This window comes from Aricia agestis, chromosome 21 (genome assembly GCF_905147365.1).
Source record: "Aricia agestis chromosome 21, ilAriAges1.1, whole genome shotgun sequence".
Lineage (NCBI taxonomy): Eukaryota > Metazoa > Arthropoda > Insecta > Lepidoptera > Lycaenidae > Aricia > Aricia agestis.
This window is the reverse complement of record NC_056426.1, coordinates 3,975,996-4,003,982: the sequence shown is the minus strand read 5'-3', so window position 1 is coordinate 4,003,982 and position 27,987 is coordinate 3,975,996. Positions and strand designations below refer to the sequence as shown.

The 27,987-nt window shown below is 36.3% G+C and overlaps 2 long non-coding RNA genes across 2 annotated transcripts; one reads left to right on the top strand and one right to left on the bottom strand.

Moving 5' to 3' along the window:
- Positions 1-24: 24 nt before the first annotated feature.
- On the bottom strand, positions 25-21,618 carry LOC121737780. The gene is made up of 3 exons (XR_006037189.1): positions 21,545-21,618; positions 13,802-13,816; positions 25-37 (listed from the first exon to the last, which is right to left on the bottom strand). It is a non-coding gene; the product is annotated as an uncharacterized LOC121737780 (long non-coding RNA).
- Positions 21,619-22,025: 407 nt separating this feature from the next.
- Positions 22,026-27,316, top strand: LOC121737806. The gene is made up of 3 exons (XR_006037193.1): positions 22,026-22,099; positions 26,833-26,839; positions 27,306-27,316. It is a non-coding gene; the product is annotated as an uncharacterized LOC121737806 (long non-coding RNA).
- Positions 27,317-27,987: the final 671 nt, after the last annotated feature.

Below are 27,987 nucleotides of genomic sequence, written 5' to 3'. Positions count from 1 at the left end.
AATTCGACCTTAGTTTCAACGACATTAGGACTACTACCTATATTTTACAAAAAATATTGCCTTATCATATTTTTTTCAACTCTCGTCTCTGGGACTCAGCTGATCTCAGACTGGCCGTGTAAGCATTGTCTAATAGTATAATATTAGCTCGATGCACTCCTTCACCATATAAACTATAACTGTGCAAAATTTCATTCACCTACGTTTCCCCATTTTTCGTCAACAGGGATACAAAGTTTTTGGCTCACGTATTAATAATATATATATAGTATATATATATATATATATATAGATAATGTCGCGGTCGCGCTGTCATTTATATACAATTGCTTGTGATCTCGCCGTATGGCCGCCAAACTAAGCACGCATATGAATCGAGACTTTGGGCCTATTTCACCACTTCCTGATAAGTGCCGGATAGGCCATCCACAACTTAACTTGACAGATGACGTATGGAGGATCTGTCAAAAATATAGGATAGCCTATCCAGCACTATATCGGGAAGTGGTGGAACAGGTTACAAGCCCTTAATCTGGTAAATACACAGTATTGAACGAGTTTATTTTTCATATCTATCTTAGAATCCGGGCTACGAGGGCACGGTAACGAGGGTAAGCCTTCTTTAAAAATATACCAGATATTTTAAATCTGATGCCAATACAATACTTCGACTGTATCTCATGCTAAACCTGCGATATCTTTTCCGGGAATTTTAAGTTATATGATGTTCAAAATTTATGTAGCTTCTTATTAGTAAATAGTTAACAGAGGGACGGCAAAACTTTTGCATTTACTAACAGAGAATTTGATTCGTAGTCAGGTGGCAGACCTACGTAATTTTGTCGCGTTACAGCAATGATCTGCCGGCAGACCTACGTAATTTGGTCGCGTTATAGTAATGATCTGCCGGCTTAGTTTGCAGCCGACAGATCGCTATTATAACTTAGGGTTGTATTAGACCGCAACGCGACGCGTAGATATGCATTTCTAAATTTATAATATATGGATTTGACAGATTCGCAAGACGTTTCACGCAATTCAAATCTGTCAAATCGATACAAATTTATGCCGCGCCGTATCTCGCCTCGTCGCGTTGCGGTCTGAATTGACCCTTACATTGAATTGACATAACCCGACCAAATGATTGATACGTGGGAGAGCCATGCTTCGGCACGAATGGGCCGGCTCGACCGGATAAATACCACGTTCTCACAGAAAACCGGCGTGAAACAGCGCTTGCGCTGTGTTTCGCCGCGTGAGTGAGTTTACCGGAGGCCCAACCCCCTAACCCCTACTCTATTCCCTTCCCTACCCTCAACTATTCCCTTCCCTTCCCTTCCCTACCCTCCGCTATTACCCTATTCCCTCTTAAAAGGCCGGCAACGCACTTGCAGCTCTTCTGATGCTGCGAGTGTTCATGGGCGACGGAAGTTGCTTTCCATCAGGTGACCCGTTTGCTCGTTTGCCCCCTTATTTCATTAAAAAAAAATTGCGAAGGTCCATCAACTGCCTAGGAATCAATTTCTTCAATGGTACAATTTATAAAAAGTATAAAGTATAATAGAATAAATCTCAGTCAGACATTGCTGACATCTCATTCGACATTAATTAATGGGATCAGTAGCTTAGGCGTAAACACAAACATAACATTAATTAAAAAATCATTACCCTACAGGCTTTGGCGTAGTCGAGTAAGCATAAGTATTACTTTAAACAAAGAGACTTACATTCTTAGAAGTACTTCTCATCTACTCGACCTTTATGAAGGGTTACAGTTACTGAGCTAAGGTGAGTGTTATGATACCTAGTAATGCTAAGAATAAACCTAGATTATCCTCGACAAATATCTCTAATATAACTTAGTACCAACCCACTTGTAATAATAATTCGGTCATAATTTTGTCGGGTTAAATCTTAGTTACGATAATTAGGTCGGGCTTACCTAATTATCGTAACTAAGATTCTAAACACACTATGCCGAAGTTCCGCGGCGGAAATTCCGCATGATTACGTCAGCAATGTCAAACGCATACAACATAACGCAACGGAATTTCGGCATGGTGTATCATCGGTAATTTAAAATACATTGCAGGCAGAATCAAGCCGAACTTCCGCTGCGGAAATTCGGCATAGTGTGTTTAGACACTACACGATATAGGTTACACAGTGCAAGCAGCTGAAGTGACGGTAGGTAGCTACTGCGCCAGTGTACTCGCAGGAGAGCAATTCGACTCGCCTTCACTGGTCCATACCATGCTCGCTGTTGACAGCTGTTGGCGTCGCATTAGATAGGAAATATCACAATTACATAGCCTATTCAAGTTGTATATCTGTCGCAGCCGACTGGTTTAAATAGCCGTTCAATCAAACAGCTAGCCTTTTGACTGAACAACGCCATTCAATCACACGTCTAGCTTTTATATTGAATATTTTAGTCGCTCAAAACGTTCAACACTACAGCTGATTCAAAAGCCGCCGTCTAATTGAAGTAGTTCAGCGCGCACCGCTGCGGCGCTAGGTGCGTTTTATTTACAATATGGCGTCAACTAGCAGGTGTTTGTTGGTGTTTGTGGTTGTTTTTCGGAAAAAAAGTAGTTAATAAAAGTTACAAGTGTTATTAAAAAGACAAAAATTGTAGAGGCATATACGAGTGAATCAAAATTTCAACAAATATTCGAGGAGAAATTTCGGGATTATGAAATGGATGGACGCAGCCCACCGTCAAAACAAAAACAAACACAATCCAAAAAGTCGAAAAGTTGGTTTGGTTAGGTTAGAACTTAGACCACAACACAGAGGGAGCCGAGCGAGCGCAGCGAGCGTGCTGCGGCAGCAGCCGGCGACCGTCATCAGCCGAAAGGGAGGCCCGGGGGGTGCAGCCCCCCGCCAAAACAAAAACAAATACAATCCAGAAAGTCCAAAAGTCGGTTAGGTTAGAACTGTGACTGTGCTGCGGCAGCCGCCGGCGACCGCCACAAAACACGCCTCAGATTTTTTTATTTTTACTTATTGCATTAAACTTTTGGTCACCCCTTAAACTTAATCCGAGAATAATCTTTCAATAAAATACAAAAAGTTTTCCTATTCTCCCAAATTACAATATATTAAGCTAATGGTCGCCCTAGTTAATTTGCCATTAAACCAGTTGACTAAGCGTCGTCTAGCTGTAGTGTTGAACGTTGTAGTCAACAAGTCGGCTAAACGACGTATATCCGTGTGATTGAATGGCGTTGTTCAGTCAAAGGGCTAGCTGTTTGATTGAACGGCTATTTAAACCAGTCGGCTGCGACATATCTATGGTGAGGGAAGGCAAGTGGCGAGCGAAAACAAAAATGTTGTAGTTACTGACTCGCTCGCACACAATAGTAACTCGTATCAGTGGTGTTCCTAACGGCTATATTTTCATAACACGCTATATGGAATATGCTACATTTTTCAAGCGCGCTAGTTTTGTCGCTACGTTATAACGAATGAAATCTCGATTCTTTCAAGCGCGCTAGTTCATTCATTATAACGTAGCGTCAAAACTCGCGCGCTCGAAATCTCCATTCATTCAAGCGCGCTAGTTTTGACGCTTTCTCTCTCTATTCCTTTACTCTCATAACCCAGTGGGACGGAAGACCGACACGACCGGCGAGAGATCAGGCGCAGGACCGACTTTTTACATGCCCATCCGACGCATGGATCATCTTACTTGTCAGACAATCAGGTGATCAGCCTGCATTGTCCTAACCAAACTTGTAAATAACATGTTTCCAACGCAGGAATCGAACCCACGACCACCGAGTCAAGAGCCGCACTCTATACCACTAGACCACGGAGGCGGTAAAGTAATTTGTATGATGCGGTCACATGGTGCAAGTAGCTGCACTTCAGTTACTGACTAGGCCAGCTCGCATGTCAGCTCGCACCGTGTAACCCAGGTATAAGGGCGCTTTTCCTGTCTTGCGTGTTGTCACCCGCATGCGGAACAGATTCGCATGCTGCTGGCCGCGCTCGTTGCCCGCATGACAAAAAAAATATTATTATGTATAATATGATAGGCGGGCAACTTGCATGCGGACCGCGCGCGGGCGATGACATGCATGATAGGAAAAGGCGCCCTTAGCTCAGCGGCAATAGAAACCTAGTCTAACAATGACTTGATATCTTAATATCTATTTCAATAATATTATATCAATTACACGCATACAGACATTAACATATTTATTTTTCCAATACAGATTAAAATCACACGGAACTTTTTTATCGGATCCCTTTAGGAATCCAATTAAAAATTAAACGATTTTTGTTTAAGCTCGACCACTCATCCTCTCAGAGTTAAAACAAATATATCGACAAAGACCACGCAAAGACTCGTAACCCGTTTTTATGAAACAAAATTAAGTAAATGTTTTTTTGTCCAAAAATAGTTTTTGGAAAAAAATAGTTTTTCTTTTTTGCCCAGTGTGGGTTTGAAATTCGTAATATCTGACACCTGTTTGACACGAAAGACTCTACAACTAAATAACTCCATCTAGTGGCAGGTGGCTAGTAGTATAATATGTGAGAAAAATCTTATTGACATTTATATTGAAAACACGAGTCCACCAAGCGACGCTTCGTGTGAGTACTGAGTAGGGTCTGCCCCCTAGCAGCAAATAAAATATCGAAAACCTCATAGAAATCTTTGTTTTAAGAACAACATAGCTATATAATCCAAACCTTCATATTATAATAATTTATATTATATTATTTATAGAGATATTATGTAATAGACGAATGGAATCATGTAAACTATGCCATTAAGTATTCCATACATCATGCACAGCAAAGCTCGCTATCCTGTAAAATTATGTTTTTGGCGTTACAACCTTTTGCGTAGTCGCTGTCAAATGTTTGGTAAACTCGTATCAGTACTGCGGGGCTAAAATGGTCGCTTTGAAGAATCATGATATGAATCATAACATGATTCATTTTTCTAAAATCGCAAAATGCAACTCTGCTTGCAATTCATTTCTGTATTTTTGTACTGATTTGACATTTGTCAGTTTGACAGTTTTGACAATTCATTTGCTGAATTGATTGAGAGGAATTGCTAAATGTGACCATTTAACCCCGCTCTGTATTGGTTTTTTGGTGTAATTTATATTATTTTAAATTGTTGTACATATTGTAATGCCTGTTATAGACATACACACACAACACAACAATATTGATAATATACTAATAATTGATATAATACAGTCCACTTGCGTCTCCTCGGAACATACTAATTGTTACATAGAGTAAAAGTAATATGTACTATGAGATAAATGAATTCATATGCAGATAGATGGTTTACCTTTCATATTATTTATTCATACAAAATATATCCATAGATAATTGCGTAAAAACACTAAAAAGTAAAACAATGTCTGCTGTGTCTGCTAATAAATTAATATTATTTTATACTAGATAGCGACCCGCCCCGGCTTCGCACGGGTATAAAATATAAATAGCCACTGAAAAAATTATTAAAATCGATAGCCTATGTTCCTTCACGTGATCTACTTCTTATCTGTGCCAAATTTTATAAAAATTGCTCCAGTAGTTCGCGAGATAAGCCCTTTCAAATAATTTCCCCCGTTTTTACCACATTCCCCTATTAGTCTTAGCGCGATAAAATATAGCCTTCCTCAAGAAATGGGCTATCTAACACTGAAAGAATTTTTCAAATCGGACCAGTAGCTCCTGAGATTAGCGCGTTCAAATTAGCCCTTTCTAATAATTTTCCCCGTTATTTCCACATTTTCCTCTATTTCTTCGCTCCTATTAGTCTTAGCGTGATAAAATATAGCCTATAGCCTTCCTCGATAAATGGGCTATCTAACACTGAAAGAATCATTAAAATCCATTGCGTAGTTTTAAATATTAAAGGGAACAAAGGGACATGAGGGAAAAAAGCGACTTTGTTTTATAATATGTATATAGATAACACTCGCAATTTATCCGTTGTGCCTAAATTCGTATAGTGCGCGGGAATCATTCATTTTTCGGGATAAAAAATCCTTTCCCGGGACTCAAAGTACCTCCATACCAAATCGGTTCAGCGGTTTGGGCGTGAAGAGGTAACAGACAGACAGATAGACAGACACATTCGTATTATAATATTAGTAATTACTAATTAGTATGGATATAAATTTAATATGTGACTTAACTGTGCAGTTTTATCGGCACGTGTACCTATAGCTATAGAAAATCGGAGTATATTAGTACTACAAGTAATTTATTACCCAAAACCATTTCAATATCCCAATATTGGTTGAAATAATTCATGAAAGTGTTCCATTTAGCTGTTATAAATCTCAATGATATATCTGCGTTTTGGCCTTGAACTTTAATATTTAACACGAGCCAAAAATGTCACAAGCTTACGTCATAATGGGTTAAGTTTTTAGTGAAATACTAGTTGATTTGGAAAAAGTTTTACCTACGGTGTGGGAATGTGCTTAAGGGTCTATTCAGACCGCAACGTGACACGTAGATATAATAGATATGCATTTCTAAATTGACAGGCTTCAATTCCGTGGGACGTCATGCAAGTCTGTCAATTCAACACAAGGTTTAAGGCCTAAGGGTCAATTCAGACCGCAACGCGACGCGTAGATGAATATCTAAATTTGTATTGAATCGACAGATTTGCATGACGTCTCACGCAATTGAAGTCTGTCAATTCCATACAGAAATGCATCTGTGTGTCTCATTGCGGTCTGAATTGACTCTAACTAGGGTGTCTGGTAATTGAAAGCAACAGTCAAAATTTCCTGCAGTAGACGGAGATGGACATGGGAAAGGACATCATATATTACTTTTTACCCCCGAAAAATGAATTTCTACGTCATCTTCTTAACGAAACGTCATCTAGTTAATAAAACTGACTGGTGTCAGCCCTATGCACCGACGCGACGTGCGGCAATTTGGCTCTGCTCTTCAGCCCTCGCCATCAAGGTTGGGAAAATTGGACGTGTTTTATTATTAGACGCTCAAATGTCTAGGTCACTTGCCGTTCATGATAGTCTTGCGTTGTAATGGTCCATTGCAAGCCTGCTTTGTACTATCAGAGAAGTAGGTTCCTGGGCAGATGGCGGACCTAAGTAATTTGGTCGCGTTATGTCAAACCCATCCGACCGATCACAGCTAAACATTTAATTGACATAAGCCTTAAATCAACTGTCCGTCAACTGCCTACTGCCTAGGAATCAATTTCTTCGATGGTAGTATTGCATATTATGATATTATGAATAATAATATGTAAGGCTGGTTTTATCGTTAAGAGGATTCCACACCGCCCTTTTTTCCATACAAACGTTGTCCCCTGTTTCCTCCCTGGATAATGCTAGTAGAGTTATAATTTTTTTCTAAATATCTACGGCCACTAATACAATGTCCCTATGTTTTCTTTTTTTTCATAATTTAATTATTAAATAAGATATGAACGTTCAAAAACCCAAAAAAATGGCCAGATTTTCCGCTGTGTTCAAACGTCCAGAAGACAGATTTGGCTAGATTATACAAAAAAAGCAAAACATAGGAACACAGCTCAAGCCTTTTTTTAATCTTTAATGAAAAAAGTACTTAAATCGGTTAAGTTTTGGAGAAGGATTTTCTGGATTTTCTGCAGTTGTCTCTATCGCGTTCTGCGGTATAGGCTTGAGGTAAGGGAGACAGCTATAGATATTACACGTACTTTTTTTTCATTTCTCTAGCCCCTGTTGTATCCTCTTAAGAGTTACTGCAGCGCCGTTGGAGCGCCGCGCGTTCGATCGTTCGAGTGCCGAAACGCTTAAGAGCCCATATTATGACCCTAACTTGACTACATATTTTAACCTAGATCTCAAAATCTGTAAGGTCTAGAAAACTGATTTTTTGACACAATTAACTTCAGTTCATAAAGATCAAATGCTCAAGACGAAAACACGATTACTCAAAAAATGTTCGATAGTTTCTTTTTTACAAAAAACCTTGTTTTAGACACATTTTTGCTTGGATCTTCGAAGTTTGCTGTCTTTTCTTTAATATTTTTTAATATCTAAAAAGGTATTGATAAAACCTAAATTAGCTCAAAACACTCTTTTCATAATCATTATAGTTCGTCTTTTATTCAAGTAAAACTAACTCGGCGATGATTCCGCGCCGTCCTTTTTCACCTGGCATATGAAAGACGGGCGTGAGTGTGAAGAGAGAATAGAAAAAAGAGATAGAAAAATCAAACATCGTCCATGTTTGATTTTTAGAGTCAGGTGAGCTCTTAAGGGGGCGACTAACGCAAAAGTTTCGATTTTATAATTCATTTTTATACTTAATAAGAAGCCCCGAATTGTTTCATTTTCTAAAATTAGATACTACATTATATTTCCAAGAATTCGATCTGAGCAAAACCACGATATCTTAAAATTTTCTCGATAGAAAAAAATCACAAAGATGCATCTAATTTTCACGAATTTTTCATTTATTGCTACAACCGTGCATTGAACTAAATTATTATTTTAACACATTGTATAAAATTCTATCATTGAGAAACCTACGACCTAGCGGATTGTAAAATGTGGTATATTTATTGAGTTATTGAGAAAAAACCAATTTGGCAATGAATCCGCGTCGTCCTTTTTCACCTGGCATATGAAAGACGGGCGTGAGTGTGAAGAGAGAAGGAGGATGTTTGATTTTTAGGGCTCTTAAGAGGCCATCAGGGGCGAGAGAAATTGAAAATATGTATTTGAAAATGTATTGCTGTCTCACCAATCTCAAGTCTCCCACCGCAGAGCGCGATAGAGACAACACGACAAAAGTTCTAACAAAGGATACGGAAATCTTCGATTCGTTGTCCGCTGATTCCTTCTCCAAAACTTAACCGATTTAAGTACCTCTTTCATTAAGAATTAAAGCAAGGCTTGAGCTGTGTTCCTGTGTTTTAATTTTTTTTTGTATATTTTAGCCAATTTTGTTTTCTGGGTGTTTGAACACAGAGAAAAATCTGGCCATTTTTTTGGGTTTTTGGACGTTCTTATCTTTTTTAATAATAAAACTATGAAAAAAAAGAAAACATAGGAACATGCTAATAGTGGCCATAGATATTCAGGAAAAAAATCATAACTTTACCGGCATTATCCAGGGAGGAAACAAGGGACAACGTTTGTATGGAAAAACCGCGGTGTGGACTCCTCTTAACGATAAAACCAGCCTAACGGCTAGAATCCTACTAATCCTAAGAATTCTACTAAGACTACTTCTTGTTTTAGTCTATAAGAAGTAGCTGTTATTTTTTAATAAGTTGTATAATTTGTAAGTAAAGTTTTTAAAAATAAGTGATAAAGTTTTTTTTATTAACTTACAGACACAAATACAAACGAATATACGAATAATAATAAACAATGAAATCGTGCGGGAGCCGTATGAAATGTACGATTCCGAGAATAAAAAATACCCTATGCCCTTTTTGGAGACTCAATGTATCCCCATACTCAGCTAAACCGTTCAGCGGTTTTTTCGTGAAAAGATAACAGACAGACAGACACACAATGATTGTCGTTAATAATCTAAAACCAAAAACCTTAAGTTACTCGTATGATTTGTGACAGCCCTAGCCATCGAACTGAAAACTCGTGCTACGTTTTGGCAGCGCAGTGGCGGCGTCACCCCGTCTGCCACGAGCAGGGTCGTGTCAAGGTTAGGGGCGCGTCCCGGAACTTTTAAGGGGCAACTAAGTTTGAAAGTAAAGGTCTTTATCTGGATGCCAAAACTCAGAAACTACTGACTTATTTACTGAATAAATTAGATCAAGAAAAACTTTAAACTTAAAACGCACAAACAATTTGCATCTTATTTACTAAAAAATTGATTAATATAAACTTTAAATATTATATCCTTGGTACGAACAAATTTTTACTAAACAGACAAAAAAAAAATAAGGTCGAAAAGTCCATAGACATTAATCTTATATATAAAATTCTCGTGTCATAATGTTAGGTCGCGTATTCCTTCGAAACGGCTTTATTGATTTAAAACCAAATTTTATATGCATATTCAGTGGGTCTGAAAATCGGCTACTGGGTACTCATTATATTGATAAGTGCATTTGTTGAAAAAATAATAGTAAATTATTACAACTCGAGACTGACGGCGACCATTGTTTGTGCGACGGGATAGCGATGGACGTTGCCATGGTGACATACTTATTTAGTCACTTCAATGAAATAATACGGGGGAAATACTTTATATGGCAAAGAAACGTTTGCCGGGACAGCTGCTGCTAGTATGTTATATATTTTTATATTTTTAATCTTTATATATAAAACTCAAAGGTGACTGATTGACATGGTGATCTATCAACGCACAGCCCAAACCACTGGACGGGTCGGGCTGAAATTTGGCATGCAGGTAGATGGTAGCCGTGGGCAAAAGCTCGTAAAATATAAAAATAATCATGAAACTGAATTTTTTGATTGAAATAGTAATATTTAATTAGTGCTTTTGATTGGCTACGGTCAAAATATTCGGCAAACAATGACGAAGTTAATTAGATAAACCCCTGTAAAAAATCTACGGAAACCGGACATTAATGCATGATGTAATCATCAAATTACAATAATATTATGTTACGAGAAAATATTATATATTCAATAAGGAAGTGTCTACGAATCACGCGAAGTATTAGGGTCAATTCAGACTGCAACACGACGAGGCGAGGCAAGGCGCGACGCGACATAAATTAGTATGAATTTGACAGTTGTTTTTTTATGAAATAAGGGGGCAAACGAGCAAATGGGTCACCTGATGGAAAGCAACTACTGTCGCCCATGGACACTCGCAGCGTCAGAAGAGCTGCAGGTGCGTTGCCAGCCTTTTAAGAGGGAATAGGGGAGGGTAGGGTAGGGAATAGGGTAGGGGATTGGGCCTCCGCTAAACTTACTCACTCGGCGAAACACAGTGCAAGCGCTGTTTCACGCTGGTTTTCTGTAAGTCCGCGGTATTACTCCGGTCGAGCCGGCCCATTCGTGCCGAAGCATAGCTCTCCCACGTCAATTGCGTGACGCGTCTTGCAAATCTTTCAAATTCAGACAAATTTAGAAATGCATCTAAGCGTCGCGTTGCGGTCTGAATTGACCCTTAAGGCCATCCCCTAAGCAAACGACCTTGACCATACATTTGCCGTGTTGCCGAGATCGTACTAAAAACTTATTTTTTTACTTAACACAGTTCAAAATTGGTGTAAAAAAAAATTAAACGGCAAATATATAGGTAGTTAGTGAAATTGTCTATCTATTGGCGTGTGTTTCAAATAAACGTAATTTATAAATAGTTGGGAGATACTGAATGTATGATTGAATTTAAATACATTGGTATTACTTTGGAAGCTGATATCATGAGTATAATAAACAAAAATAGACGGAGAAAGGAATATTCATATACTGAAGATTATTGCTGTATTTTTATCATAATTTTGAAGCTTTCAAATTATGAGTTAATTAGGCTCTAAAAACGGTAAATTACGGCATCTCCGTAGGGAGAGCGTCTTAAGAGGCGTTCACCAAATCTTGGCATGGAGGAAAATCTTCAAAAACGTCTCACGCAATTTACGGACGTGGCAAAGATAGGGAATATTGTCCACAAAAGTAACAGTTCCTGAGAGCTTTACTTTAGGGAAAATCCAGTTCTTAAAATAAGCTGTCAGAAGTTCCTAGATAAGGTTCCCGGAAGAAAGATTGAAGCGTCACTTGAAAATTCCCAAACACAAAAACAGATTAGGAGAGTCAGAAAATGTGTGTACAAACTTTTCCCTCCGAGGGCTCAAAGTTTTATCATTTCAATTCAAGCAATTTGTTACTTGAATATTTATCAGCTTCAAAAAGTTTACGTTACTCGTATACTTCATTTAACAATTCGAGTAAACCAAAAATAGTGAGAGGCTAGAGGTTTTGACGTGGGAGAGCCATGCTTCGGCACGAATGGGCCGGCTCGACCGGAGAAATACCACGTCCTCACAGAAAACCGGCGTGAAATAGCGCTTGCGCTGTGTTTCGCCGAGTGAGTGAGTTTACCGGAGGCCCAATCCCCTACCCTATTCCCTTTCCTACCCTCCCCTATTCCCTTCCCTTCCTATCCCTACCCTCCCCTATTACCCCATTCCCTCTAAAACGCCGGTAACGCACCTGTAGCTCTTCTGATGTTACGAGTGTCCATGGGCGACGGAAGTTGCTTTCCATCAGGTGACCCGTTTGCTCGTTTGCCCCCTTATTTCATTAAAAAAAAATACATATTATAAAACAAAGTCGAGTTATTGAGAAAAAACTAATTTGCGATGAATCCGCGTAGTCTTTTCACCTGGCATATGAAAGACGGGCGTGAGTGTGAAGAGAGAAGGACGATGTTTGATTTTTTGCGTTAGTCGCCCTCTTAATATAATATTATGTATCATCGAGAAAATTGATTCCTAGGCAGTTGACAAACCAACGTTCATGTCCCTTTGTTCCCTTTAATCTTTTAAATCACGCAAAGGATTTTGTTGATTCTTTCAGTGTTAGATAGCCCATTTATTGAGGAAGGTTATAAGCTATATTTATCACGCTAAGACTAATAGGAGCGAAGAAATAGAGGAAAATGTGGAAAAACGGGGAAAATTATTTGAAAGGGCTAACTTGAACGTGCTTTTCTCAGGAACTACTGGTCCGATTTGAAAAATTATTTCAGTTTTAGATAGCCCATTTATTTAGGAAGCCTATAGGCGTATACATATTTTATCACGCTAAGACCAATAGGAGAATGTGAAAAAAACGGGGGAAATTATTTGAAAGGGCTTATCTCGCGAACTACTGGAGCAATTGTTATGTTATTTGGCACAAATAAGAAGTAGGCCACGTGAAGGATCATAGGCTATCGATTTTAATATTTTTTTCAGTGGCTATATATTTTATACCCGTGCGATGCCGGGGCGGGTCGCTAGTTTTGAATAAATGATTATTGTTTGTATATTAACATAAGAACATGACGTATATTATTTAACAATAGGGTCATTCCACGCCAAACGGACAGGAAATAAAGTCTATGTCCCCGATTTTGATAATATTTGAGAATGTTATAAAGCTACGTGCAATTAAGGGTCAATCCAGACCGCAACGCGACGCGTTGATAGGCACATTTCAAAATTTGTATTAAATTGACAGATTTGCATGACGTCTCAGTTCTCACGGAATTTGAAGTCGCGTCGCGTTGTGGTCTGAATTGACCCTTAGATGAATGTTAGTTGTTTTTCGTTACGTAATTTCTTCATTCGATCGCCGCGCTCATATCCCATGATAAAAGCTATACAATATTAAGAAGAAAGTCGATGTCTGTGATTTTGATAATATTTGAGTATGTTATACGTGTGCCAAAAATTGTTGTAATCGGCGCGACCATTTTTGCCATCTCCGTATAAACCAGTTTTTTTATGGTCATCGGTTTTCACGCCGGTTGTTAACGAGACCATGATGATGATGTTCTGGTATGAGCAGTGCGCCAGCTGCGCCAGCAATGCAATATCCCGAGAGTCCATACTATCGGAAAATGTAATAGAGAATTTTTCGCATCCAAATGTACGTACATTCCGTTTCCCAGCGATTTCATAACATTACTAGTTGACCCGGCATTGTTTTGCTGTATACATAAGTATTTACCGTCTAATTGTATATTATATTTTCACTGTATGAATTATGTTGTGTGATATGATGCGTGGCCGCCACAAAGGAAGATCTTCCGACCGAGCGAGGTGTTATGCTCGGTCAGGCCGAAGCCCACGTGATACATTTCAGCTGTCGTACTATATATACCGATGTTCTCAGAAAACTTCGATAGCGCGATGCAGGAATGTTAGGCAAATTGTAGGTACCACCACAATGTTAAAGTTAGGACAAATAATAGTATTTTAAAAAGTTATAACCGACTTCAAAATTGCATATAATTATGAATAAAAATTTCTTATCTCAAAAACTACTGAACCGATTTCGATTAAACTTGCAGTATTCCCTAAGTTGAAAAATACCTAGTAGTTCCGGAGACATGCGATCACAAACATAAAAACATACATACGTCTTTTTGATAAAAAAATTGATTTTAGTAAATTCTCAGGCCTTCCCAATAAGCGCCCAAAATTTGTTATAAATCAAGCCAGCCATGGTGTGTTTTTTCTTTACATTGTCATCAAGAAAGTTTTAAAATTAATTTCGCTTTTAATCTACTTAAGTAACAAGATTATCTTGTTACTGAGCAGTTTAATATTTAACTAAGTTAATGTAACTGGGAGTTAAACTCTCTAACTATAAAGTTAACTAGTGAGAGGTAAATTTCAAATTAATTAAGTTTTGCACCTTATTGAATTTGAGGGTCAGGTTACACCGAAACGAGTTGGAAGGTGTTAGGGCCAGGCCACAAAACTCAGTTGCGGCGCCGCATCGTAAAAACCTACGACGTCGTAGAACGCATCGTGGAAATTTGCGATGCGTCAGCGACATTTCCGATTAAATTTTTGCGTTGCGACATCGCATCGCATTTCTGTGCGATGTTGTTTTTGCGATACGACGCCGCAATGCAGTGTTGTGGCCTGGCCCTTATGTTGGTTATGATTGCCCAGAGAAAGAGGGTCTGCCGTCTGTCACACTGAAACTATTCGACTTAGGGCCATACAGACCGCGACGCGATGCGTAGATGCATTTCTAAAATTGTATGGATTTGACAAATTTTAATTGCGTGAAATTGCGAGTCTGTCAAATCCATAAATATTTAAAAAATGCATATACGCGTCGCGTTGCGGTCTGAATTGACCCTTAGGCAAAAGGCGACCAACATTTTTGGTCGAGTTATGTCAAGTCAATAATAAATATTAATTGTGATCTGTCGCCTGGTATGCCCATAAAGTTAATATACCTAGCGGAATAGAGAAACAAAGGCCTGAGCAAGAGAGATGTCACTATCAGTAGCACTGCGTGGTAAAAAGAGACGTGTGATACATGACAGCAGCACTCTTTTTTTGACGTCCAGTCAGCACGTGCCGCACGTTGACAATTTAATATCATAGAATTCATGTTCAATCATGCTTAAGTGTAAGTGTGTACATATATTTTTACACACAGTTGAAACCAACAAAGAAATTTCGTTTGACAGCTCGGGATTTTTGCTCTATTCCGCTAGTTATATTAACTTTATGGGTATGCCTCAACAAAATAACACACATAATCAGTTATAAATTATAATAAGTTTAGCCTCCTGTTTATGCATCATTTTCTGATACTATTTTTCCCGAATTTCGTCAATTTTTAAGTAGAATCTGTATGACTGTTCCTATTTTGATTCATAATCATGATTAGCACTATTTTTTTCGGCGCGTAACCGATATCGGAACAGTGTCGCGTTTTGTAAGTTGTCACTTGATAGATTCCTGTTGTGAACGCTGAGTCAAAAATCACAAATCACAATATCATGCGCCTCAACTATTTTATATAATTTTTTTGCATATACAATTTTAAAATGAAAATATACGCAAAAAGTAAGACAATAAACAATTACTACATATTTCTCACAGAGATTTCATCCAGCAGTCCTAAGGAGAGAAATTTGATAGGAAATAATATTAGATGGGGCGTGCACAGGTATAATTTAGATAAATGTAGTATACCTAGATGCTAGATAAAATAATATTATAATACTGCTTTGTAGTCGGGGTGTAGGTCGACCTCCAAGTAGATGGGATGACGATCTCCGTTTAGTTGCGGGCCAATGTTGGATGCGAGTAGCAGGAGATCGGTCATCTTGGCGTTCATTGAGAGCTGAGGCCTATGTCCAGCAGTGGACGACTATAGGCCGATATGATGATGATGATGATAATGTATATATACGTGGGAGAGCCATGCTTCGGCACGAATGGGCCGGCTCGACCGGATAAATACCACGTTCTCACAGAAAACCGGCGTGAAACAGCGCTTGCGCTGTGTTTCGCCGAGTGAGTGAGTTTACCGGAGGCCCAATTCCCTACCCTATTCCTTTTCCTTCCCTTCCCTATCCCCTTCCCTTCCCTCTCCTATTACCCTATTCCCTCTTAAAAGGCCGGCAACGCTCATGCAGCTCTTCTGATGCTGCGAGTGTCTGTAAGCTACCTTCATTTGCACATTCACTAATGATCCATACCAAACTTAATTAGAATAATACGCTCAAAATGGTTGTAAATTTACAATTCTCCAAAGTTTTATACCTTTTAGGCGTTTCACTTTATATCAGCGTAATATAAAGTCAAAACTTTGAAGTCATCAATCATTATAATTTGCTGGGCCTCGAATAAAACCGGCCAAGTGCGTGTTGCAACATGGAATAGAGTTCCGTAGACATACCGGCGCGTCGATTCAGATTTTACATATGCTACAATTAATCGGGCCAGATTTTTATCTTTTTGGGGAACTATAAAAATGCATTTTAAGCACACATCTCGAAAAATTTGCCTGATCTTATAATCTCCTTTTTAGAAATTTACCGTTACGTTTCGTGTCCAAGTCCGACTTTAAAAGTTTTAGCCATCCCGAAAGAGACCAAAATGTCGCTTACAATCTTACACTTAAAAATAATCTTAGCAACAAACATCAAAAGTTGTATTTAAGAAATAATTATACCAAACAACCCCCTAGGAGTACACTTAAAAAAACTATTTTTCGTGTTTAGACATTTTTTTTTAATAAACATTAATATAGGAAACATTTTGTGTTTTTATAATAATAGCATTTTGTCAGTATCTTTTATTTATGCATAATGCAGCTATTGTTTGGGCGGTAAACTTAAGACAAACATAAAGGGTTTCGAAAACTGAACAACGGAGCCCTAAAAATGAGTAATGGAAGTGCGTAATTGGACAAAATTAGGTCTATTATGTAAAATGTCAACTTAATATAGGCATTTTTAGTATTTTTATATTAACAATAAGTTATAGCTCTACTGAACTATACAGTACCTAAAAATCGTAGCTTCTTAAGACGCTCCCCCTACGGAGATGCCGTAATTTACCGTTTTTAGGGCCTTATTAACTCATTTTTGAAAGCTACGAAATTATAATAAAAATACAGCAACAATCTTCAGCATATGAACATTTCTTTCTCCGTTATTAATTTCCTATTTTTGTTTATTATACTCATGATATCAGCTTTTGAAGTAATACCAATTTATTTAAATTCAAGCATACATTCAGTATCTCCCTAGTATTTACAAATAACGTTTATTTGAAACACACGCCAAACTACATATTTACCGTTCGAATTTTTTTAGGTCAATTTTGAACTAAGATAAGTAAAAAAAGTCAAGGAGGATTTTGGTGCGATCTTGGCAACGCGGTAAATGTATGGTCAAGATCTTTTTCTCAGGGGCCATCCCCTTAAGGTTAGCTTAGATCGTGATGCAACAAGACTTTATACAAGAAACTCTAACCAAAGTCGACACCGTGTTTACCAATTAATGTCATCGTCTTGATCGTGGGTACTATAGTTTTTATTAATCGTAGGTACGAGGTAAATTAAATGGAGTAACGGCCGTTCCCAATATTCAATCTATCTCTGGTTTGACATACAACCGATCGCAGCTAACATTGAATTGACATAAAATATATGTCTCTAATGTCTAATGTGAGCTATTCCTATCTCTAGTAGGGCAAAACCAGAGATAGATCAAATATTGGGAACGGCCGTAAGGCAATAATAGCGCTTGCATTACGTTTTGTCAAATGCCATACATTTCATGTCATTTAATGTCTAATAGTTTCAAATTTATCGAACGCGATTTGCTAAGCACCCTGGTTAATCACGAACAGATTATTTTATTAATAGAAGAAATAATTAATAAGCTAAGTTCTGATCACTGTGGACAAATAGCCTCTTTTAATATCAAATGTGACAGTGATGCGAAGAAAAATCTTGTGTTTATTCCTGTGACCACAAAACGTATTGAGCAATTTAGAAGTAAATTAAATTCAAATATCCATTTATTGGACAGCTCACATAGCTCTGATGAAGCTTTTAATAAATTATTTAAGGTGATAAGAACTCAATTTAATTCAATATTTACTTCTAAAACGGTTAGAAACAGTAATAAAAAAACTAAATTTATTAATTGGGCAACAAAAGGAATAAAAATAAGTAGGAAAAGATTATATGACTTATATGATGAAAGGTGTATTAACAATAGTGAAGTATTTAAAGCATATGTTAGAAACTACTCAAAAACCTTCAGAAAAGTTTGTAAAGCTGCTAAAGCCCTATATATAAAAAATAAAATTAAAAACTCTAAAAATAAAATCAAAACAACATGGCAGGTAATAGCGGGTGAGACTGGAAATGTCACCTGTCGTAGCTCTGATTTTGAACTATACTTTGAAAATAAAAAGATTACTAATGATCAAGAAGTTGCGACGGTCTTTGAAAAGTTTTTTGCTGACATTCCGGTCTCAACGACAAAAAATTTAAATTCTTCGTCTGAAGCTGCCGAAAAGCTACTCAGAGACAATGTAAAGGAATGTGATGTCAATTTTAAGTTTAGAGAAATTAACCCCAGAGATATTATTGATACCTTTAAATTGTTGAGTATCAAAAATACTGCTGATCTCTGGGGCATGTCCACAAAAATTATTAAATCAATAATTGACATCGTAGCTCCTCATTTAGCAATGATTTTCAATGACTGTATAAAAAATGGTGTTTTTCCTGACTTAATGAAGCATAGCAAGATTGTTCCTTTATTCAAAGCCGGAACTAAATCGGATCCCACGAATTTCAGGCCTATATCAATTCTTTAGTAAAATATTTGAAAAAATTATTTTAAAACAATTACTTCTGGCCTTTAGTAAAATATTTGAAAAAATTATTTTAAAACAATTACTAGTACATTTTAATTCTAATAATTTATTACATGATAATCAATACGGATTTACTAAGGGTCGATCCACAACGGATGCTGGTATAGGACTCCTTTGCAGTATTTTTGAGGCTTGGGAGGAGTCGCAGGATGCCTTAGGTGTTTTTTGCGATCTCTCCAAAGCCTTCGATTGTGTTGAGCATGCTACATTGATCAGGAAATTGCGCCACTACGGAATTAAAGACTCTGCTCTCAGCCTTTTGACTTCTTACCTTAAAAATAGGACTCAAAGGGTTGAGGTTAATAGTAAAAGGTCCAAAGGAACCAAAATAGAATTAGGTGTTCCACAGGGATCTATATTAGGCCCATTTCTTTTTCTCATCTATATAAATGACTTACCTTATCTAGTTAAGGATAATAATAATGAGATAGTGGTTTTTGCTGATGACACTTCACTTATTTTTAAAGTGAAGCGACAACAGTCGAACTACGACGAGGTAAACAGTGCTCTCTCAAAAATAGTACATTGGTTTAATGTTAATAACTTACTTTTAAATTCTAGTAAAACAAAATGTATAAAGTTTACTTTGCCCAATGTTAGGCAAGTCCAAACCAATGTAGTATTAAATGATGAGAAGATGAATTTGGTAGACAACACTGTATTCTTAGGTATTACACTTGATAGTAAATTACAGTGGGGTCCTCACATTGTTAATCTTGCAGGTAGGCTCAGTTCTGCAGCATATGCAGTCAGAAAAATTAGGGAAATTTCTGACGAAGATACGGCACGATTAGTATATTTTAGTTATTTTCATAGTAGGATGTCATATGGAATCCTTTTATGGGGAAACGCTGCCGACATTAATACAATATTTGTGCTGCAGAAGCGAGCCATACGTTCTATTTATAAAATGTCTGCTTTAGAATCTCTGAGAGATAAATTTAAAGAAATTGGTATTCTAACTGTTGCTTCTCAATACATTTTGGATAATGTAATATATGTTAGAAAAAATATAAGTAAATTTAAAGTTAAAAGTGACATTCACTCTAGGAATACTAGAAATAAGCACAAGCTAGATATGCCGGTGATCAGACTTAGTAAAGTCAGTAAATCTTTTATGTATACGCCTTTACAACAAAATCCCAGAAAACGTTCAAAATCTTTCCATTAATAAATTTAAAAAAGTAGTTAAAGAACGTTTGTGTGCCAAAGCCTATTATAAGGTCAATGATTTCATAAACGATGGCACACCTTGGGAGTAGGATGGCTTCTTGCAAGGCTACTTCTTCATTATTATAGGACTTACAATTATGTATGTGGATATTGTATATAATATTTAGTTACAAAATTGTAAACTTTATTTTAAAAGATTAATTTTTTCTCACTTTTTTTGGTAAAAAAGTGGGCCCCGTGCGAGTTTCTTACGCCGGTTCTTCTCGCCGGGTTAGTTCCCGAACCGGTGGTAGGCATCATGTAGGACTTTCTGAAAACATTTATTTTAAATTTATTCAGAAATAAAACAATTTTGATTTGATTTGATTTGATTTGATAGAAGACGCCAACAACTCCGCTGTGGAAAAATCTTTTATCGCACGGGAACCGTATTTTTTTCCGGGGTGAAAAGTATCATATGTCTTTTTCTTGAGACTCTTGAGAAAATACCTCCATACTAAATTTCAGCAAAAACAGTTCAGCGGTTTGGGCGTGAAGAGCCAACACACAGAAACACTTATACGTGGGAGAGCCATGCTTAGGCACGAATGGGCCGGCTCGACCGGATAAATACCACGTTCTCACAGAAAACCGGCGTGAAACAGCTATTCCCTTCCCTACCCCCCCATATTACCCTATTCCCTCTTTAAAGGCCGGCAACGCACTTGCAGCTCTTCTGATGCTGCGATTGTCCATGGGCGACGGCAGTTGCTTTCCATCAGGTGACCCGTTTGCTCGTTTGCCCCCTTATTTCATTAAAAAAAAAAACATTTACAATATTGGTATGGATTTAAAACTAGTGAAATCGTGTTGATTAGTTTTTCAATTGTGTCGGGAGAAAGCCCTAAATATCTCTTCTCAGCAGGTGAATGTAAGATCAGAGACCGAATTTAAATAATTTCTACACTTCGAAACGCCTCAAGGATCCCTTTGGTTGATAAAAATACCTTTGAGGGCTGAAATATTTAGAGTGAAAACCCTTAATGATGTCCGAGGTAACTTTATTCCTATTATGAGCATCATGTTAAAAATGTGAATAAAATTACTATTTTGAATAAAAAATGAGTTTTTAAGCTTCTGCAAAGCTTTTATGGCGGGCTTTGAACGCGACGACCGAATCATGAAACGTAACGTAAAACACCTAACACCGACCGCGTTGCCAGACTTCGGCACGGTGTTTGTGTGCGTGCGACTAGACGTATGCGAATTATAATTATTGTACAAGTTGATAAAAAATGGTATGCAATAGCTTTACCGCGGCAGTCCCCGAGTGCGAGTATTTTTTAATTAAGTGTATTTAGAATTTTTGTTCCACTAGCCTAATGCAATAAAGCAAAAGATCTGCTTTTTATGTATATTTGGCACGCTCCTTAGTCCTAAATAGTAGGTTATATCAGGGCCGGACCGTGAGCTTACGGGGCCCTGGGCTGAAACTACTTAGGGCTACAATTTAACTGTCAGTTCGTAGTACCAACACCTAAATTGTATAATAAACCTTGATCGTAGGATACTCGGGGATACCAACAAAAATTTTATAAAATTATGAATTCTTTCGCATTTCGTCAAAAATTGACGAATTTTTGACTTGACTAAGGGCCTTGTCACACTGGTGATTAGCGAGCGATTTGAAAGCGACGCGACTGCGCAGCGCACACGCCGCGATGACGCCGCGATTTCGCGGCGTGCACGCAGCTTGCCTTCGGCGTTTTGGACACTCAGCAGCAAAATGGATTCTGAAGTCACTCCCAAGACGAGTCTACTATATTATATATATAATAATAATCTGTGTAGACGAGTGTACAAAATGGTGTCCACGCCACGCCGCGACGACGCTGCGCTGTCGCGACGTGCACGCCGCGCAATCGCGGCGTGTGCGCTGCGCAGTCGCGTCGCTTTCAAATCGCTCGCTAATCGCCAGTGTGATAAGGCACTTAGCTGGGCGGCGGAGGCCCTTGAACCCTGGGGCCCTGGGCTTAAGCCCAAATAGCCATATGGTAGATCCGGCCCTGGGTTATTACCTGGGTACTTATAGTTATTTTTTAGAGTTCAAATTACAGAATATTGCACTATTACGTTACGTTCGCTTAAAAATTATATTAGCGTTTAGAGAGTTTAAATTCATTTAATTTTAAGATCTAGTTTGCTTTAAGAAGTTTCATATTATGCACACAATCAACCCAGTCATTTTGCGATGGCTGAAAAAAGAAAAGAAAAACTTTTGTTATTTAAGTTAGCCTATTTTTTATTTGAAAAAATGTAAGAATAAAGTAAAAAATTCTTTCAATTACGTGAGCACTCTCTCATTATTCTTACAGAACAGGAATTCCGGAATAAGCAATGCAGTCGCAGACCTAAGAAAAGCTAGAAATACTTAAATATAAAGTCTATACAGGCATTACACCACGTCAGTCTGGTCCCGAGGTGAGTTCACTGGAAGAAAATGCCACGAGGCATAAAGCCCGCCTTTGTACAAAAACGTGCAAAAGTTTTAAATAAATAAAAAAAAAAGACGGGTTGCACTCCGGGAGTGCCGGCAGAAGTGAAAACTTGATTATTAACGTTGTGCATTATTTTTTTAACCCATTTTTTATGAAAATCGATTTTTACAAAATTGATTTTTTTAAATAATCGAAACCCTTACAATTTTTTTAACCCATTTTTTATGAAAATCGATTTTTAAAAAATCGATGTTTTTCAATATTAATCGAAACCCTTACAATCGATTAAATTTCTAACCCATTTTTTATGAAAATCGATTTTTAATTAATAGAAACCCTTTCAATCGATTAAAAAATATCGACAATCGAAAAAAAACAATCGATTGTTCGATTAATCGATTTCGATGTTACAACACTACTCTCCAACCGTTTTACGGTTTTTCGATCAGGGGCCTTATCATTAACTTTGTCAAAACCTGAGCTAATCCGCGCAGCTCAGAAAACACTTGTAAAGTAAATTGTTCTTTTTTCGCATCATAACAACTTTTACTTCTGAATGGTTGTAACCTGTATTAATTGTCTCTGAACTGGATTAAGAAATGTCAAACACGAACGTCAAATTTGACTCACGGAATTGTTTTTTTTTTTAGGAATTGAAATGGCTTAGCCATAACGACTAACGGAAAAATTGTAAATCAAGATGAAAATATAGTTTAAAAAAAAATGATATTTTTTATTATAAAATATACTATTTTCTAATATATAACGTGGTCAATGTAGGAATAGTTACTTTTGCACCGATTTATTGTATTTAAAGGTAATTATTATAAATGTGTAAATGGTTTTATTTATATTTTTTTGGTATTTTATAAGCCCTTTAAGAAAACACTGAGAAAATAACACTCCTTCATGTTTATATTATCACAAGCATGGCGATCTAGAGGAGAAAGAATTCTCTGACATTGGCAACTAACTGAGTCGGCAATTAAAAAAAAGAAGAAGAAGGAGACAAAAAAAAAGATAATTAGATATTGTTATTAAGTTTAAAGAGATTAAGTTATATGCAAGAAATTGATAAGTTTATTATTTTATTATATCCTATACCTATTTGATACCTACGCTAAATAATCTACCATAAAAAAGTCTTAGAAATGCATCAAACTTGTGGATTACAATTACATGCATTACAACAGAGTTGATGTCATGAGCTGAACATAGTTTGTTGAACTTGAACTCATTCTTGAACACCTACGTTTTTTTGAGCTTTCAAATAGGTATTATTGTAACATAAACAGGCAATTTATAAGTTTAATAATCCCCTTTTCGTGCCTTGTAAGGCATTTTACATTATTAGTATTGTGTACGCTGAACCAAATATTTTTCAGGATAAAGGATGATTGCTAACAATGAGATACTATAAGTACTACATTTTATAATAAAGAATTGCAAGTGTAATGATGACAAAGTCCTAGGAAGATAATATATATTCACTCAAAAGCTTTAATTAAAAGAAATTTAATAAATACTCGTTTTTAAATGTTTTTTCATTTATTTTCTCACTTAAATATACCTACCTTAGATACATATTCATACACAGCTTTCATCAATAGGTACTATATTTGTCTTACATCTTATTATCAACCTAGTATCAGATAGGCAAGTGGTAAATCTCTTTTATATTATACTTATAAAAATATTTATACAGCGGAAATCTTAAACAAGGTCTTGTCACTTAAAATCAAAGAAGATGAATCAAATATCCCTTGTGTAAATATTAATTTATTATTATTAAAGGAGTTCAAATACAAACTTTTGATGAAAGATAAAAACAATATTATAATTTCAGACTTTTATTTGGCAAACCAATAACAATTAAAAACTGCATTGCAAGTTGCAACTATGGGAAATTGCCTGGGATATCTCAGACAGAGAGCGGTCAAGGGTTTTGTGTTCTTTGTGTTGTATTATGTTGTAGAATGCCTCCCGTGTGAGTATCTCTATATACTCACACAGGAGGAGTTCTGAATGTGTCAGAATTGCTCCTCAGTCACCAACGCAAATGCTTCAACGCATGACCACTCTGTCTGATAGGTCCCTAAAACGACCACATCTTTTTAAAATGTATAATACATGAGGACTTACTAAAGTCCTCATGTATTTTAAATTTTAATGTAATAATATAAAACTAATATTATTATTATTGAGGTACAAAAGTATTTTTGGTAATAATAATATAAGTTCCAATGAAAATATTATGTTTTATGAACAATAAGTATGTTTGTTATGCAATTTTTGTTGTCTTTTTGGAAAAAGTACTATAAGTAATGTAGGATTATATTTTTGAGTTTTAGTGACTATTCCCATTGTACTTATATTATATCATATTGTAGTCAAGAGAAGTTATAAATGAAAAAGTGCATATGAGAATTTAGCTAATTTGGATTTTATATTATCAATGATTTAACTTTTCTAGTAGTTTAGGTGTATGTGTGTGTGTTAATATTTATTCGTGAATATACATGAATCTAAAGTTTCAAAGGTTGTGTTCTCAAAATTCTTGTTAATGAGAAAGTAATACCTTTGAATTTACCTCTTTGGTGCAGCGTTTATCATGCATGGTTTACAAGGAAATAGTTTGTGAAATAACACAAAGACCTACTGCAATCAAAAGATTGTACGAAATGCTCCTAAGATAGGTTCCTAAGAAGTACATAGTAAGTCCTCATGTATTTTAAGTTTTAATTTAATATAAAACTAATACTTACTTATTATTATTATTGAGGTAAGTACAAAAGTATTTTTGGTAATACATAATAATATATGTTCCTATGATAATATTATGTTTTATGAACAATAAGTTCCATATGTTTGTTATGCAATTCTTATTAAGTAAGTCTTTTTTGGAAAAGTACTATAATGTAGGTTTTTGTTTTTGAGTAAAATTTAGTGATTTACACTATTCCCATCATATAATACCATATTGTAGTCAAGAGAAGAAGTTATAAATGAAAAAGTGCTCATATGAGAATTTAGCTAATTGGGATTCTATGATATTATCAATTATTTAACTTTTCTATTAGTTTAGGTGTGTCAATGTTTATCCGGAGCATGTTATACATACTTACATCTAAAGTTTAAAAGGTTGTGTTCTGAAAATTCTTGTTAAAAGTAAGTACTTAATATTGAATTTACCTCTTTGGTGCAGTGTTTATCATGCATATACCAAAATACTTCAGGTTTACAAGGAAATAGTTTGTGAAATAACACAAAAACCTACAATGCAACTATAAGATTGTACCTGTAGGTTTTTGGTGAAAATTCATACTTGTTTTACAGTAATTATACACAACACTTGTGTTCCTTATACCTTGTATGTGTTTCTTGTGTACTAAATCAATGCAGTCTTAGCTCATCGCAAAAATGCAAACCTTATTGTTGACTAGACATATAGGTAAGTATATTGTACTAATATACTACACCTCACTTATGTTATTATTCTGAAACCTCACTAACACTAAATGGATTACTAAGGTCTCTACGTCTTTACTTATGTATCACTTCGTGATTAACTTGAGAATACTTAATCGTTTTCTAAAAATTTGGACACTTCGAATGTTTAGTTTTTTGGTTTTAATAACGAATTATTTTCACTAAAATATATGCTATAGACTAAAATATAACTTATTAAGTAACTAACCAACTAAATAGCAATATAATTTAAGACTAAAAAGTATGTAATAAAATTACTAAAATGTAAACTATTCAGTAAAAGCTACTCGTTGGTTGGTGTTTATTGAATTGCTGTATTTGACGTAAAAGCAAGCGAGCTTATGTCAGAAGTGTTGTCATGATACCAAATGATACGAAATTAATACTCAGTTAACAATGGAGAAGTGAGTTTTGTGTCACGTGACCACTGACTGGCTGGAAAATAGAGGTCATGGTACCAAAATGCGAGCCAGTCAGTATTCTGGCTGGCTTTAAGAGCTCATGATAGAGGGGCAGCACCAGAATCTGACGCGAGTTTCACAGTTTTTACCCATCCCACAAAAGTGCTCAACGCCGCTAAAGAAGTTTTCACTACAAAAAATGCTAGAAGTTGCACGTGGATATTCCACGTGAACCGTACATTTTCTTGCTATATTATATCTTATAATCTTATCCGTGTTCTTACCTTTATATTATGTGCCAAACATAATCAAAATCTGCCCGGTGGTTTCGAAGCCCCTTTTCTTATTCACTAATTCGACACAAATAAACTTTTATTATTACTTTAGGACAATTATTCATTAAATTATATTAAAGACAAAAAGTGGACAATATGTAATTTTTTTTACGAACGAAACGAAAAAGCAATATTAATATTTAATCTATGAGACCGCTTTTCATTGAAAATAATACCTATCTGCAGTTATTTAATCTTATTAATATCTCGTAAAATCTCTTAGATCTAGCGAATTCTGATTATATTTCTACGGCTTCTTACATCTGCGCTCCACGCTTATTAGCCTAGCAATAAGATTTAATTATCGCTTCAAAGAGAATTCCCGCGTTCCAAATTTCATACATAGATCAGTCTTAATGGGAACATAATAATGTAGAAAATATATTGCTATATTATATGTATAAAATTCTCGTATGACAGTGTTTGTGCGCGTACTCCTCCAATCCGGCTTAATCGATTTTAATAAAATTTTATATGTAAGTACATAATTATATTATATTGATATTAGAAATAATTTGTATTACGGCAAAATAACGTATATCGGGTCAGTTAGTATTGTTATAATCACACTTAAAAATAAAAAATGTTTTTAATTTTTAATTAACCGGGAAGATGACTGGGTGCTGCCATCTAGTTGGAATCCAGTGATAAACAAAGTAAAGCACAAAAGGACACCTCAGCTTCAAGACACTGTGAGTTCGTTCTGCGTAGATCGGAACGCAAACAAACATTTATGAATCTTCGGGTAGTTGAAGAACTTCAATGAATTGGACGCCTGTCACCTCAGTCCACCCGTGACCACAGCCGCTGTAAAGTAGCCGAAACGTCGGGATTAATAAAGGTGCTCCGCGACAAAATCCGTAAGTGTTTCAACCTTATAATATCATGAATGTTTTTAATAAAAAAATGCACTCCGGAAGTGCTGTTAGATCTGAAAACGAAACAGCAGATCATGGCTTTTTTTTCGTTTGAGAGAAAAGGGGGTAATAGTACTTCATTAACGCAAACGAAACCTCGAGATAAAGCTTGTATTCTACACTGTACTCTTTTTGTTTGCATCGAATAAGCTACAAAATACTGGGCCTATTTACATAAAATTTATCATAGACATAGAGACCACGGGGAATAATATAGGATAATTCTAATCGCGAGAAACCATATACCTACATCTATGGGATAAATCAGACTGCAACGTGACACGTAGATGCATTTCTAAATTTGTATGGATTTGACAG